Below are 16,413 nucleotides of genomic sequence, written 5' to 3' on the forward strand. Positions count from 1 at the left end.
ACAGTGGTGACGTTTGGGTCCCTCTCCTTCTCTCCGTTTCTATAGCAACAGACAAAGAGAGAGAGAGAGAGAGAGAGGTGAACAACCTTCTTAAACCCTGGACTTGCTAGTTATTAGGGCAGCACGATATGAGGAAAGTATGAGATATGCTGTAACGTTGTTGTATATCGCGATAATGATATAAAAATGTAGCCTACTCAGTTCTGCTGCTTTCAGTATTCTGATAAAAAACAACAAATTGATCGTTACATTTTAAACAAATGACGAAAAATTTAAGCCATAGCCGCTTTCCGAACGGAGGGATTTTTGCAGTTCCTAGAACATAAAATTCCTAGAACCCTTTTTTCTTGTGTTCCGACTGGACCAATTTGGTGAGTTTTAAGTTCCTGTAACTCTTTCAGCTCCTACTTCAGGGGACGGTCTTTTCGCTGTTCCCTTTTCAGCATATAAACCAAGGTCAACTAGGATCAAGTTTCTGGTACAGACAGACCAACAACAGGACAATTTTAACAATTTTCGCCATCTTTTTTTCGCCATCCACTTTTCGGCGTTGAGCTCCATGAAATGAGGAGACAGCCAGCAGGCGCCTGCCCCGGCCGCTCGGCCAGTCCTGCCAGACCCCGCTGCAAGCTGGAGGTCTCTCAGACCGGTCTCGTAAATAAGAGGCTTTTATTTCGCCGTTGACAGTTTGTTGAAATATCACAACACATGCCGGTCAGAAGATTAACGGGAACCTGTGGTTAACTGTCTTTTCGGAGTTAAACTCCACAAGCGTGTCCTGCGGCTCACCGGCTGTCACGCACACGTCCACAGTGCAGCAGGCAGAGGCGGGGGAGAGAGAGATACATTTCTCTTCAGGAGACTTGTTAAAATGATGACAAATACGTACTAGAGATGCACCGATTGACCGGCCGGTGGCCGTAATTGGCCGATTTTCATGTCATCGGCCATGGCCGGCGACCCGCCGATCAGTCTGACATATGTTGATTTTATGCCGGTCAAATGCACTCGGGCGCCGCATGATTAACATCGTGCAACAGCAACACCACACGTGCAGGGTTTCCACTGTATGCATGTAGCAGCGTCGCACTGCCGCTCCATCAGCTGTTTATGAAATGTCATACAGTCGTAATTATACACAGCTCGAACAGTCTCTCTCTCTCTCCCCTCTGAGGCTGAAAAACTGGAACATGAAAATCCCACTCACGTGGGTCCTGTGAAATATGACAACTACAGTTTATCGGAAAATAGCGTTGGGCACACTGGCCTGAGACGCGGTTCTAAAAAAAAAAAAAAATAAAAAAAACAAACAGACGCTGTATTCCTCCGACACGCTGTATTAACGTTACTGTTTACGCTTTCCAGGTTAGTGGGGATGCATACCGCTCCAAACCAACATTAAAAACGTAGTAATATTTAAAGAGTTTAGTTTTGTTGTTAAACTGTAAAATGAGTGTGACGTTAAATCATTTGTTTCAGGTAATGGCACTCTAGGGTACCGTCTATTTGCAGGATTGTTCCGAGGTAACCGCCGGTAGCTAACATTAGCAGATAAGCCTGTTGACAGCAACCTTCCAGAAAAACGTGTTTTTTTTGTGATTGTTGCGGGCAAAAATCCTTGATTATGCGGCACGTTTTCTTACAAAATGCGATGGAATATGCGGGATATTTATGCAATTTTATGCGATGAAATTGCGGGAACTTGCAGAAAATGCGGGAACTTGCAAAAATTGCGGTTTGATGAAAAAGAAGAAAAAGTGACTCCCAACACCCTACTTTTTTTTAAACGAAAATGCGGGGATTATGAAATCATGCAAGCACCGCATATTTTGCGCGGAAAACGGCAATTTATGCGCCGAAAGTGCGACATATTTGAAAAAATGCAGCCCCCGCATTATGCGATCGCATAATTGCGTTTTTCTGAAGGGACTGATTTTTATGCACAATGACATAAAGCAAACTTGCTAAAAAAGGAACTACACGCTGTTTTCAGGTAACGTTACTGTTGACGTTCAAACAGGCCTGTGTGTGTTTTGAGAAATATCTTTATACTGCATTAAGGCTATATTTATTTTATTTTTATTTTTTATTAATATTTTTATTTTTTGAAAAATAAACCATTATATGGCACTTTCTGGAGAGTTTTGTGCAAAGAAATGGAGAAATTGAGTCTTACATGATCTGTGCAAAACTGTGAGGTTAAGAGCCTATACTTTGCATTGTTGTAGTATCAACAGGTACTAGGGCATTTAGCATTTACATTACTGTTAATCAGTCATCACTTGATTACACATTGTATTACCTTGTTATAATATAAATAATATGCCACATGAAGAGACAGTGCAGCATATGACAGTAGCAACAGCTGAGAAGATTTGAGTCTATGGTGACCAGATCCACCTCACACAAACTTCCTTCTCCCATTCTCTCTCTTTACCGACCCCCACACATACACACACACACACACACACACACACACACCAAATTTATATGACATTATACCTAATTTTTTAGGTAAAAAAGCAGAAATTATTAATTATTTTGACTAACAGTTAAGATCAGAGGATGTTGAGTGGATCACAGACTGGTGTATGTTAAAGTTTAGTCAGGGTACTGTTTTAAAACCATTTAAAAGTTTTTTTCAAATGCTATAAAATTTAACAAACCAAAATTCAATGAAAGTTATCATTAATTTTCCCTGCATATAACGTTGTATGGAACCCATAAAAATATCCATGCATCCATGTTAATTTTCTGCAATTTGGTTGAAACCCATATTTCTGATATAAAAAACTTTTTCAAAAGAGTCAAATTTGACCCGAGGACAACAACGGGTTAAAGCGTTAAAAGTCCATACTTGAGGATACTCAGAAACATGTAGCTATTTACCACTTGAAAAAAACTTTATGCTGAAACGTGAGGACGCTGGCGTGAATATTGCCGCTTAACAATCCGCGAAATTTATATTTTGTTGCTAAAGCTATGAGCTAAAAGTCACAAACTAGCACTTGTCACTGCTGTTGTCTGAAAAACAAAACCGACGTGACAAAATGTTGCATTTACTGGTAAACTCCCGTTACTCTGTCCTCTGTGACTGTCTACATCTAGAAACTAAGCTGCACGGTGCAGGGAACAACTCTGATTGGCTCATGGAGACACGTGGTCAGACAGTGGTTTATGGAGCGCTAGATTGGCTTTGCAAAAACTTTGATACGGAGCGTTCTATGAAGGGAATGACGCATTTTAAATATCGCTCGATTGCGCGAATTTGATCGTGGGAAGCCAAAATCGTGATCTTGATTAAAATTTGATTAATTGTGCAGTCCTACTTGGATGCAATTGTTACTGTCAACATTTTTACCGTGGTTTACGTTACACCGGTAATCGTTAAACTTAACCAAATGGCTCAGAATTACATGAAATCACTGTTTTGTTAAACTGGTATTGAAGAAGTAGAATTTATAAATCCAGGATAACCGATAAAGCGAGGCTTGACCTAGTCTAATCAGAGTATCCTGGTGTTCTGTGTTTCACGACACAAAGCCAGGCTGAGGAGTACGCCTGCACGATAAATCATTATAAAATCGTGATCTCGATTCACCCTGTTCACAATTAAATTTTGAAATGACTTAGAATAGTTTGGGGGCATTTTCGGCCTTTTTTTGGTAGGACAGCTCTGGAAGTTCAGTGCTTCACCCTCAGCCAATGACAAAGTGCCTTTTTAGTCACGCGTTTCACTCGTCAAGTGAGTGCGGAAGTTCGGAAATAAACCAAATGGATATTGATGAAAACCCAGGTACTAGTGACAAGAATCAGCCAACCACTCAGTCTCAAACCGAACTCGTTCCGAAAAAAGGCTCGCATTTGGTGGTGTGGAAGTATTTTGGATTCAAGCAAGACGACGAGGGTCAGTCTGATGCGATTTGCAAGGCATGCTTCGCCCCCGTTGCAGCACTGGAAAGTAACACCACAAATCTTTACCAGCACCTCAAAGTCACCACAAAGTGCAATATGATGAAGCCGTACAAGGCAAGAGGTCCGAAAGACGTTTCAATTAGCCTATTTACAGCTATGTTCAGGGCCATATTCAGCGCAGTGCGTTAAACTTCTATTTTTGGTAACCTAGTTGAATGGCCAGTTGAATGTTAATTCTATAAAAGACAAGCAGTTAAAGAGTGTGCTAAGAAATCATTCTGTTTTTGATACTGTACTTACTTACTGTACAAACTCCATTTCTCTAGAGACTGAAGCTGTAGCATGTTGATTGACATGTTTTAATTATGTAAAGACAAGGAGTTCTGGTAGAGCCTGTATCAGGGCCATATTTAGGGCCCGAGCGCCGACAGCGGCCCTATTGAAACTGAAGGAATTCTCTCTCTTTCTATCTTTCTATTATTATTTTCCCGTCAAATGAATTGTCTTTTTGAGGGGCTTAATATATTCAAAAACTCACCAAATTTGGCGGTCGCATTAAGTCTGGTGAAAATTTACGTATTTTAAGGGTTTCGGGAATAGGTGCACAAAAATGGTTCGCTAGCGTCCCCTAGAAAGTTAATAAAATTGAGCCCCTGCAGTGCGTTTAACGTACACTCACGAAACTTGGTACACATATGTAACATGTCAAGATGTACAAAAAACTTCATAAGAGGCATACCCTAAACCCAACAGGAAGTCCGCCATTTTGAATTAAATGTTCGAAATTAGTGCGATTTTGGCCATTTCCACATGTCGTACTTTAACGAACTCCTCCTTGAGATTTCATCCAAACAACTTCAAACTCGGTCTGTGCCATCTTAAGAATTTAAGATGAAAAGTTGTTAAAAGAAAAACTTTCCGTCATGGGACATGGCCGTGGCGGGGCGGCCATTTTGTGCGTTTCGCCGACAAAACAGGAAGTGGGTGTAACTCGAGTGTACATTGTCCGATTACCTCAAAACTTTTCAGGATTCATAAGAGTCCAACCCTGAGGACAAATAAAGGCCTATATTTACTTAAAGTCATAGCGCCCCCTAGTGGCAACAGGAAGTAGGGCTAAAAGTCAAGGTGCTATACTTTAACGAACTCCTCCTAGAGATTTCATCCGATGGACTTCAAACTTGGTCTGTCCCATCCCAACACCTTACCGATGAAAAGTTATTAAAAGAAGAACTTTTCGTCAGACGGTGTGGGCGTGGCGGCCATTTTGAGTGTTTAGCCACGAACAAAGAAGTTGTTGTAACTTGAGTGTACGTTGTCGTATCTGCCTGAAATTTCTCAAGATTGACAAGGGTCCAGGCCTGAGGACACCTACAGGCCAAAATTGACTTTTGGTCATAGCGCCCCCCGTTGGCACCAGGAAATCTGCCTTATATGACAAACATCATCCGATTTACATGAAACTCAGAATGTGTGGTCAACATGTGATACTGAGCCGCCCCCTATAATATGACCACGCCCAATTACTTAGGCCACGCCCCTTTAATAACATTAAAAAATAACCGTTTAAGGTAGAGTATTGTGTGAGGTATCATTGAACTCAGCATGATGCCATGTCGAGAGTCATTTATATATAAATCCTAAAAGACATCTGTGAAACCCTCTGTGTGCATTCATTAATACTGAGATTAGATTTCTGGGACTCTTCAGTCTGGAGTAACTTCTTTCCTTCACTTACCTCCTCCTCCTTCCCCTTGCTCCCTCGCTCCTCTGAGTCTCCCGAGGCCTCACTGACAACTTTCCTCTTGCCCTCCTTCTTCTCCTCCTTCTCCTTGTGTTTCTGCATGTACTCTGCGATAAGGTTGAGGTCCAGGTTGTCTTGTGGCTCCCATGTGTTATCTTCACTGGAAAGGTGAGTGCAGACAGAAGAAAATCTCATCAGGCTTTGTTTTTAGGCAATACATTCTCTAATTGCTAATTCGTATTATTCCTTTTTTCTATTGCCTTTTTGTAAGGTTATTTGCGGGTCTGCAACTTAGTGTCGAAATACCAATAAATACAAAATGTAATTTATTCATTGTATAATAACACAATATCATAAACAGTCCTATATATTTATCTTTATTAATCTGTAGTTTATAGTTTTTTACTGTTTGTTGTTTACTTCCTATATATAGCTAAAAGTTTATTTTTATTGTTATTATACTGTATTTTTTTATACCTCTTTAATCTCTATAAAAGTGTGATTTCTGGTGCTGGAAATCTAATTTCCTTGCGGGAGTCATCCCACAAGGATCAATAAAGAGAAGTCTAAGTCTCTATGTCTAAGTACAATATAAATACAATATAAAATCGATTTGTTGTGTCCGGCAACTATTATGCCACTCAGTCGTGGAGATAAAAAAAAATGTAGTTGAGTGCAGAGGAGCAGCGCAGAGTGGAGCAGCGCAGCGAAAGAAAAGAAAAAAAGAGCAGATCGGGGTAGGGGAAAAACGGAGAGAGACCGGAGAGACCGGAGAGACCAGTAACGTTGTTGTGAAACACACGGCGGAGGCAGAGAAATCAGTACGACCTAAGTCATCCAAGGTGTGAGAGCATTTCACAATAAATACATCAAAAACGTGTTAATTGCAAGATAAGCAAAAGCGACACGGCATGGCACGGGCACACCATGGTGATGATTCAGCACCTAAAACGTAAACATGTTGGAGTCCTTGATGAGGAGGAAGGGAGTTCAACAGCAGGGTAAAGTCACTACACAATCCTACTTTAGTTCCGTTTTGATGTGAGGAACGTACCGTCCCTCCAGTAACTCTTCTGGTGCTGGTGTTTACTCGTTATCCAGCTGACTAGCATGACAAGCTAGCGTTAGCTCGTTAATAACCGTAGTAAAGCAGGAATGGTATAGTTTTGCAAGACTAAAGACACGGTTTTCTTCACTCGCCTTTTTTGGCCCATTCATTTTTGTGTGTGTTGTACTTTTTAATTTCATTTTAAAGTTCTTTTATAGCACTTGGTCATCTTAAGCTGTGTTTAAATGTGGTGTATAAATGAACTTAACTTGCACTTACTACAATGATGGTAATAATTTAATGCATAAGCTTCAAGTGAACCTGTGTGTGAGTGTGTGTGTGTTCCCCTGGGTTACTTACCTTTACACAACTATTAACTAAAACAAGAAGTATGTATGTATTGAGTTGATATAAATTAATGTTTTTGTTTTTTTAATCCGGTTCATTGATTAATCGAAAAAATAATTGACAGATTAATCGATTATTAAAATAATCGTTAGTTGCAGCCCTAATTAATATTATAGACTCATACTTACTCTAAGAACCCCTTCCATTTCAGCAGAAACTCTACTCTTCCCTTCACCACTCTGCAGTCCAAAACCTTCTCCACCACATACTCCTCCTCTTCCTCCTCCTTCACTGCTGCTGCTGCAGCAGCAGCAGCAGCAGCAGGAGGTGCTGCAGGCTGCTCCTCCTCCTTCACTGCTACTGCAGCTGCAGGAGGTGCTGCAGGCTGGTCCTCCTTGGCCTTCTTGCCCTTCTTTCCTGCTCCGGTTGCCAGCTTGACGTCTGCTGAGGGCTCCTTAGACCCAAGGGGGAAACATGCAGAGATAATGGTACAAGGGTTAGAAGAACTAATGGGAGGTGTGAGTGAATTATAGTTTACCATGTTTTACTATATTCAAATGTTCTGTCTGAATGGAGAAAATGCAAGGGCTGATGAGGTGACCAATCCATAGGACTTGAGTTAAATCAATGTTACCAACGTTGTATCGCAGACGGACGGTGTTTCCGCACGGAGCATTATTACTATCGCACACCAGACGCGGCTCAGTCTGCTGCTGGGCTAAGAGACAGGCTGGAGAAAACGACAGAAAGTGTCCAAAGTTTGGAATCACTTGAAATGTAATTAAAACTCTGTACAGTGTGTCTACTGCAAAATCAAACTATCTTACCACGATAATAGCACGACGTCAGTGCTTCAGCATCTCAACAGAAAACATGGAGTCTAACTTAATATTCCATTCCACGAAGAGGACCGACTAAAGTAAATCACAGATTCGTATGGACGATGAAACTACACCAAACACAACAACTACCAAAATCAAAGACAAGAAAATACGTAGTGGTGACCACGACCTGATCTAAAGAGCTGACGCGTTGACTATCCCTTTGGGAAAACAGCTGATTGTTGTGCATCTCTCTCTCTCTACGGAGAAACAGCTGATCAACCATCTAATAGCATAAGTGTAACAGAGCTGTGTGACATAATCAAATATATAAATGAAAATAGGTTGAGTGTAACTAATATTTACATATAGGCCTAGTGTATATACAGAACAGTCTCAGGTTGAAACTTGTAGTTCTGAAAGTTATGTTGCACAACTTAATGTAATGTTTGTGTATGTTTATTGCATGCCTTAGTTTGAGGTTATTTATGCCTTAGTTTGAGGTTGAGGTTAAAAACAATGTAATATGGCACTTAAATGCACTTAATGATTCATTTTTGAGAGATGATATTGTAAGCAATGTAGGCAATACAAATATTACTTTTTACCCTAGTTTTGGTTGTTTAAAAACGCAAAAAAAAATGATCCGATTAATCGACTGATAAAGTGCTAGATTAATCGATTACAAAAAGAATCGATAGCTGCAGCCCTAGTTCGGAGTAATTTCACCCTAGGGTCCTTTGCACCATGACCTCGAGCTAAACAACCCCCCAGAAGCTTTTTTCACCTGGGTCGAACATTGGGAGAGTTAGCGTAAAGTAGCGTTATTAGCTGAATAGCTTAGCGCAGGGGCTAATGGATCCAGGTTTGTGTCTCGTAAATGACCCCACTAATAATGCCCGAAATGATACCAAACGTCTACAGTATTACAAATAGGTTATGCACTCATAAAACAATGGATTGGAAAGTTTGTAAGTACACCAGACGTTTATGTAAATAACACTTGCTTGTTGGCTTCTGCTCTCTGCTGTTGCTGCCGCAGTAAGACAAGTGCTTAGGGACGTCTAAAAATTACAACACCGAAAAAACATACAACAAAAATATTTATTAATTAAATTTTTTTTTTAAGTAAGTGCTGTAGTATAACTAGCAGGAGACAAGTTATAATTGAGGTAAGTTTGGAAACATTACCCATTAAATCAATAAATATTTTTGTTGTATCTCTTTTCGGTGTTGTAATTTGTAGACGTCTCTAAGCACTTGTCTTACTGCGACCTAGTCTCTCCTCCTCAGCCTGGCTCGACCTTCGTGAGACGCACCAAGCCAGGCTGCACAGATTAGACTAGGTCAAGCCTCATTCATCAGTTATCCTGGATTTATAAATTCTACTTTTGTGTGATACCCCCCTGAACACTGACCTGAACATGGCTGGTATCAGAGTCCCAGTCTGCTGCTGGTCTTCTGGGGACCTTGTTGCTCCGCTGCTCCTGGTTCTGGTTGTCCTCCTCCATTCCTCTCTTGTCCTGAAATCCAGCAGATGTCCACTGGGGCTGCTGGACTCACTCTGGATTCTGTTCAGTACAAATCAAAGCACGCAGAGATATTCAGGAGCTGCTGTCTCCTCTCCTTTTCCTCACATCCACACACAACTAAAACAACAGTCGGCAAACTCAAAGCAGCGGCTGGAAAACTGTTCCATTTCCTTCCTCACTACACAATGAACTCGGAGTAGTTTGGAGAAAACAGCATTATATTAAACTGTGAATGAATCTAAACAACTGCACAATAAAAGATCAACATTTCTTTAAATTAAATTCACTCAGAGCACTTCAGGAAAAAGGAAACAAAATAAAAAGTGATTTTGCCAACACTAGATATCAGTCCAAAGCTCCCCACTATATCTGATTAAAGTGCTGCGAGCTGTAAGTTCACCACTTCTACAGAAGGCAGAAGATGACGTCATCTCGGAGACAGCTGACTTCCTGTCTCACTCAGACTCCGTTGTTTAGGTGTGCTAACTTACACTAACAACTTTACTGTCGTCAATCTGAACTCGGGTGCAGATCAAACACCAGAACTCTGGTCCGCTAGAAAACGGGGGTCCCGGTTCAGGTGGGAACGCGATCCGACCCAAACACAGGAAGTGGACCAAAACCAGAGCATTTACTAGCCTGCAGTTTCAACCTTTCACACAGTTTACAGACTTAAATATCTGGTTTAAGGGATGATAACTTTCAGAAAATGTCTACATGCATAGCAATATGTAGAGTCCATCATGACAGAATACTGGAGCCATAGATGAAGATTAGACCAGTTTGTCCCCCATCAATGTGGTTGGGAATATATTCAAGTTGTGCTGTACTGCTACATCATTCTTTGACCTGCTGATATCTGTAGAATGATGTACAGTAAACTTGAGCACAACTGAAACATGTATTTACTTATGCATGTACTGTACATCTGCATGTATTTCAAAATTTAGGCCAAGTATTTAGTCTACTTAATAAAAAAAGAAACAGAGCCATATTGACACAAATAAGAATGAACAGCAGAAAGCAGCATTTTAAGGACACCCAGCAGGCCTACCATTACATTGTAATTGCACTGCTTTGCAAATAGTAAGAACCTTCTTCATCCCAGACCTGATGGTGCAGTACTTGATCCACATGGATCCACTTGCTGTCCCTCTGGCTGTTCCTCTCTCTGTCCCTGTAGGTTTTCTTCCTCCTCACCCTCTTATTCATCCTCCTCACCCTCTGGAATCTCCCTCTCTGTGTCAGAGCCCTCCCTTTCATCACATGCCCTCTCTCCAACCTCCCCAGACTCCTCTGGCTCTCCCTCTTCCTGCTCCTCAACACCTTCATTTGTTTCTCTCCCTTTTTGGTTTCCTGGGGCTAAAAAGGACACTATGTCCCTTCCTCGTTTCATGACAACTATTAGAAGAAGAAAAAACGGAGGGGCATGCATTACATTTCGTTGCCTAACCATCCCTCCCTACTTAACACGGGCAGATAACCTGTTGATTACTTCACTCAAATGGATTTATTATCGCGATGCAACAGCCAAGATGGATGAAGTCCCGTGGTTAACATCCCAGCATTGTGTAGTCCTAGCAACGAGACTGACATTTGGATAGTCGCTTCTGCTTCGATGAGTTTGTTTAGATATGATTAAGTTTCTAAACATATCGAGAGCAGACATTTCCAAACTTGATTTCGTTCTCAGTGTGAGGAACAAACGGAACCTGGTTATGAGCAACAACAACAACAACAACAACAACAACAACAACAAGTCCCTTCCGAGATGAAATGGTTGATCTTACCAACAGGAGAACTCGGAGCTACTCTGCTCTCTCCAAGAGGAGTTGCTGCACGCTGCAGCCATTGACATAAATATAAGGCTGCAGCCTAGTGGTTGGGTGCGCCGCTCTAATTTACCCGTGTAGAACGTTGCGTCGCACATTAGTTCCGCTTTTGGCGCTCGCGTGCATTTACTCAAGTGCTGGACTTAACTCGAGGTACTTGTACTCAGAGGTGGGTAGTAACGAGTTACATTTACTCCGTTACATTTACTAGAGTAAGTTTTTGAAAAAAAAATACTTCTAGGAGTAGTTTTAAATCACTATACTTTTTACTTTTACTTGAGTAGATTTGTGAAAAAGAAACTGTACTCTTACTCCGCTACATTAGGCTACAATGAGCTCGTTACTTTTCTTTTTACCTCTTTGGTATTCTACGCGTCATTGTTTGTATTCCCCGCGAACGCCTCATTTTAAAGTGATGGTTCGGAGTAATTTCACCCTAGGGTCCTTTGCACCATGACCTCGAGCCAAACACCCCCCCAGAAGCTTTTTTCACCTGGGTCTAACATTGGGAGAGTTAGCGTAGAGTAGCGTTAGCCGCTGAATAGCTTAGCGCAGAGGCTAATGGATCCGAAGTGTCTCTTAACATTACCCCACTAATAATGCCCGAAATGATACCAAAGGTCTACACTAGTATATATAGGTTATGCACTCATAAAACGATGGATTGTAAAGATTGTAAGTACACCAGAAGTTTATGTAAATAACACTTGCCTGCGCTCTTACTGCCCGGTAGTAACAGCAGCAGCAGCAGCAGCAGAGAGCAGAAGCCAGCAGGCAAGTGTTATTTACATAAACTTCTGGTGTACTAATTTTACAATCCATTTAACTGTCTACTATTGTAGACGTTTGGTATCATTTGAGCATTAATGGGGGTAATGATTAAGTATCCAGTAGCCTCGCATGCTATTCAGCTGATAATCTGCCGCTGCATGCGTAATTGACAAAGTTAACTTCAGAGGTGTTAGCTTCCGAGATCGTACAAAGCTAAATTAATTACTCGAACCATCACTAGTTTTTTATTACGAGAGAGAGAGACTTCCGCCAAAGGCTCTACCACGTACGTGACAGTTCACCAATCAAACGTATTTGTGCAGTCTCGTCAGCTGGCAACAAAAAATAGGCGGCGCTGATGCGTAAATCAACACTTATCAATATCACTTCTCCATCAGTCAGGACCAAGATCTGACCATAATTACACTTGTGCTTTCCATAATCTGCCGAGCAAATAAAAAATATAAAAAACATAATTCAAACCGCTGTGCGCATTGGCTCAAGAAGCAGAGAAATAGCCTATATTTAATTCCCTCCCATTCAAATCTATATATTTCATAAATATACCCATCAGGGAATGTTCTCTAAATGTTTTAACTTTTATGAGCGCACTCTTCCCCCGTCTCTCTCTCTCTCTCTCTCTCTCTCTCTCTCTCTCTCTCTCTCTCTCCCCTCTCCGCACCGAGCTCTGCCTGATCTTCTATAAGAACGGTGATGCCGTTATCAATCGAGTATTGATTGGTCAGTAGGCGGTGCTTTTACACCGGTTGATCTCTGATCTCCAACATAACCTGCTCCCGACCAGGTTAGGCGTCCAGCATGAGTTACCACGGCGATTGAACCCGGTAACAAGTGATCCACCTTGGTGATAAAGAAAACCCTGGGTTGAACCTGAAGTTAGCTGTTAACCCCAAATCTTGCTTCATAGTACAGGCCTCTGGCCTCATAATGAAAGCATGTTTACCTTAGTAAAAGTGCCAAACAGCAGCTCCATTACCTTGTTCTAGTTCTGCCTGCAGAGCCTGGTAAAAAAAAAGTAGGTTTGGAAATTTGTGTTACTTGTGCTTATTTATTTTTATGTATTTTATTTTTTAAGTACTTGAATTTACCTGGATTATTTTAATGTAAGCTATTTTGTAATTAATTAATTTTTATTTATTTTATTGATTGGATGAACTATAATTTGCCTAAAGATGATTATTTTGTATTTTTGTCCGTCTGATTGAATGCTTATATTAAAAAATAAATCAGACGTTACTCAACAGTTACTCAGTACTTGAGTAGTTTTTTCACCGAGTACTTTTTACTCTTACTCAAGTAATTATTTGAATGGCTACTTTTTACTTTTACTTGAGTCATATTATTCTGAAGTAACAGTACTTTTACTTGAGTACAATTTTTGGCTATTCTACCCACCTCTGCTTGTACTTTACTTGAGTATTAAATCATGTACAGCACATAAATAATTAAAACAATGTGTAAGTATAAAGAGAAATAACTAAATATAATGTAAGCATTTAAATGTATGTTTCCACCAGAATCCATTTAAATAAAATATCAGTTTCATGATTATTAAACACACTTAATTTATGGTCGATAGAAAAAGAAAAAAATATATATCAACTGTTCCAACAACAATCACCACTCTGGTTTGGTTGAAATAAACTCTTAATTCACCCATTTACATGTGGAGATATGCTGGCTCTATACACCCTAAAAGTCCTGATTATTTACATGGAGTCTGGTGGAGATATGCTGGCTCTATACACGCTAAAAGTCCTGATTATTTACATGGAGTCTGGTGGAGATATGCTGGCTCTATACACGCTAAAAGTCCTGATTATTTACATGGAGTCTGGTGGAGATATGCTGGCTCTATACACGCTAAAAGTCCTGATTATTTACATGGAGTCTGGTGGAGATATGCTGGCTCTATACACGCTAAAAGTCCTGATTATTTACATGGAGTCTGGTGGAGATATGCTGGCTCTATACACGCTAAAAGTCCTGATTATTTACATGGAGTCTGGTGGAGTTTGGTGATGGTGATTTTGGGGCTGTTTCATGTTAAACTAAAAGGATCTTACTCTTTAACTAAAAGGTCTATCTCTGTAGGGATCCATCCCATAATGTAGTCAGACACTTAGAATAATAATCTGAGTCTGTCAGCGGCAACAACAGAACCTTTAGTGGATGGAAACATTACCTTTTAATTAGGAGTTTAAACACAGACACAACAGGAAGAATAAATCCATCAAATCAAGTCACAAATAATCAGCATGTGGCCTTGTTTTATTTCATTCATTTTGCATTTAGTTGTTCCACATTCCCAGACATTTAAAACAATTCAATCATTGAGGTTATTCTACAAGTCAGATGAATAAATCGCTGTTTACTATCTGACCTGGTCTGTTTCCTGCTGCTCCATCATTCTTTAGTGTCCTCTGGAAACAGTTTGCTTTCTATTTTCTGACTTTGTATGACATCATCAGTGTCTTTGCTTTCAGTCTGAACACACCTCAACAGATTTATAAAAACATTCAGTCACAGAAAATACAAACAGGGAATATAAAATGTCAGAAGATTATTAAATGAAAAGTTCACACTTCTCTCTCTCTCTATTGTACTCACTCTGGCCCTCATTTATGAAACGTGCGTACGACCTAAAACAGGCGTAGGATGGGCGTACGCCGATTCCTACGCAAAACTCGGCATTTATCAATTTGAACGTGAGCGTAGGCTGCGATCAAATTTCACGTCTGGTCTGAACTCGTGTACGCAAGTTTTCGAGTCAGTGTTGCTTTGCGGTGCAGCATATAATCAGTTCAACAGGAGAAGGAGAAGTCATCAGTTGATCTCTTATCAGCAATGGCAGATCTGGCTCTTTTAGAAGACCTCTATGAGCCGGTCTCTATTGTTTTAGCCTGTGGGGTTCTGCACAACATCACACGGTGCCATAAATGTAGTGATGAAGCCAGATGACCCGATGCCCAGAGAGAAGTGTCCAGAACAGCCCCAACTGGGGGATATACCAAGGAGACAGGATATTATTATTCCTGGCTTTTAAAAGGTAGCCTATAGGGTTATGTTTGGCAATGCTATTCAATACAAGAAACATGACGATGCACAAGACACGCGCTCTCCCTCAGCTGTTGCCTTGTTCTGACTCATGAAGAAAAAAAACGAGTAAAATAAAAGACACTGCATAAACTCCGCTACTGTGTGTTTATTTAAATAAGTAGGCTACACCTACATGTAGGCCTAAGAGATTGCAATAGAAGCCTGTATATTACTATTAAGGCTATAGAAAATATGTTAAGGATGTATAAATTAAATAGGCTAAACTTCAGCTGGAGTCCGATTTACTACGGCAACACTGTTGAGCGCATCAGTGATCTCTTTCATTCTGCATTCTTTCTACAGCCTTTAATAACAGTTTTCAGGCTGCCAAATAGTACACACGTCAGTGCAAATGAACCTGAGATATCAGGGTTTCAATCTCCACCTCTGAAAAGTTCCGCTTCTCAGCCGGATTACGTCTCGCCATGTCGTAAATTGTAGGGGCGAGGCCTCAAAACCGAGAATATATTGGAGCATGATATTTAAATTACGATAGTTTCCAGCCGCCGCACTTATCAATGTACGACCATTCTTACGGTCTGATTGGTGTGATACGAACGTTTCATGAATCACACGTGAAGCCTGTCGTAAGACGATTTCTGCGCTCATATCTGCGCTGGTTTCTACGTTACGTTGATAAATGAGGGCCAGTGTGTGTGTTGGTTGGCTGTCCCAGCTGATTTCTGCTGATTGGAAACATCTCCAACTTTCCATCCGACAACTAAAGAAGGAAAGTGAACCGACAGCAGCACCTGTCCGTCCATCAATCTGACAGATTCTAGCCCACAAGAACTTAACCAGTTTAAATACATTCTTTAAGAAGCAATACATCCATAAAATGCACATTTCCACTTGCCAAAAAGTGATCGTAGCTCCTAGCTTGTGTTTGAACGGTTGTTTCTGAAGAGACGATGAGAGCGAGCAAACAAGACACATGTTCATGTCTTAATCATCAAAATAATCTGCCTCAGGTTGGGCAGAATAAAAGTGAAATAAAAAGTGACAGAAGTAAACTAAAAATTAAAGTCAAAGTAGCAATAGGCTACCACAGTGTAGAAATACTCTGTTAATAAATGATAAAGTGCAGTGTGAAGCAAACCGAACCAAATGAAAAATGCAACAATGTTACAACTTCAGCCCCGAATCTCACCGAGCCCACCGAACTACAGAGGAGCAACTAACGGAGCAGACTGTTGCTCAGCAACAAGCGCAGATCGATAGAGTTCAGTGGCGCAGATATTTCATACAATGTTAGTATTATTCATATTTTAAAGACATTCAT

At 40.6% G+C, this 16,413-nt stretch overlaps 3 protein-coding genes across 3 annotated transcripts in view; all 3 read right to left on the reverse strand.

Annotated features, from left to right (window-relative positions):
- Positions 1-16,413, reverse strand: part of LOC120570817 (NACHT, LRR and PYD domains-containing protein 3-like) — a 172,096-nt gene that overhangs the window by 46,227 nt on the left and 109,456 nt on the right.
- The window catches only part of LOC120571282, a 175,363-nt gene that overhangs the window by 39,526 nt on the left and 119,424 nt on the right, over positions 1-16,413 (reverse strand). The gene's annotated exons all lie outside the window — the stretch shown is intronic.
- Positions 1-16,413, reverse strand: part of LOC120571072 (zinc finger protein 271-like) — a 78,448-nt gene that overhangs the window by 15,492 nt on the left and 46,543 nt on the right. The gene's annotated exons all lie outside the window — the stretch shown is intronic.

Source organism: Perca fluviatilis, chromosome 2 (assembly GCF_010015445.1).
Source record: "Perca fluviatilis chromosome 2, GENO_Pfluv_1.0, whole genome shotgun sequence".
NCBI lineage: Eukaryota > Metazoa > Chordata > Actinopteri > Perciformes > Percidae > Perca > Perca fluviatilis.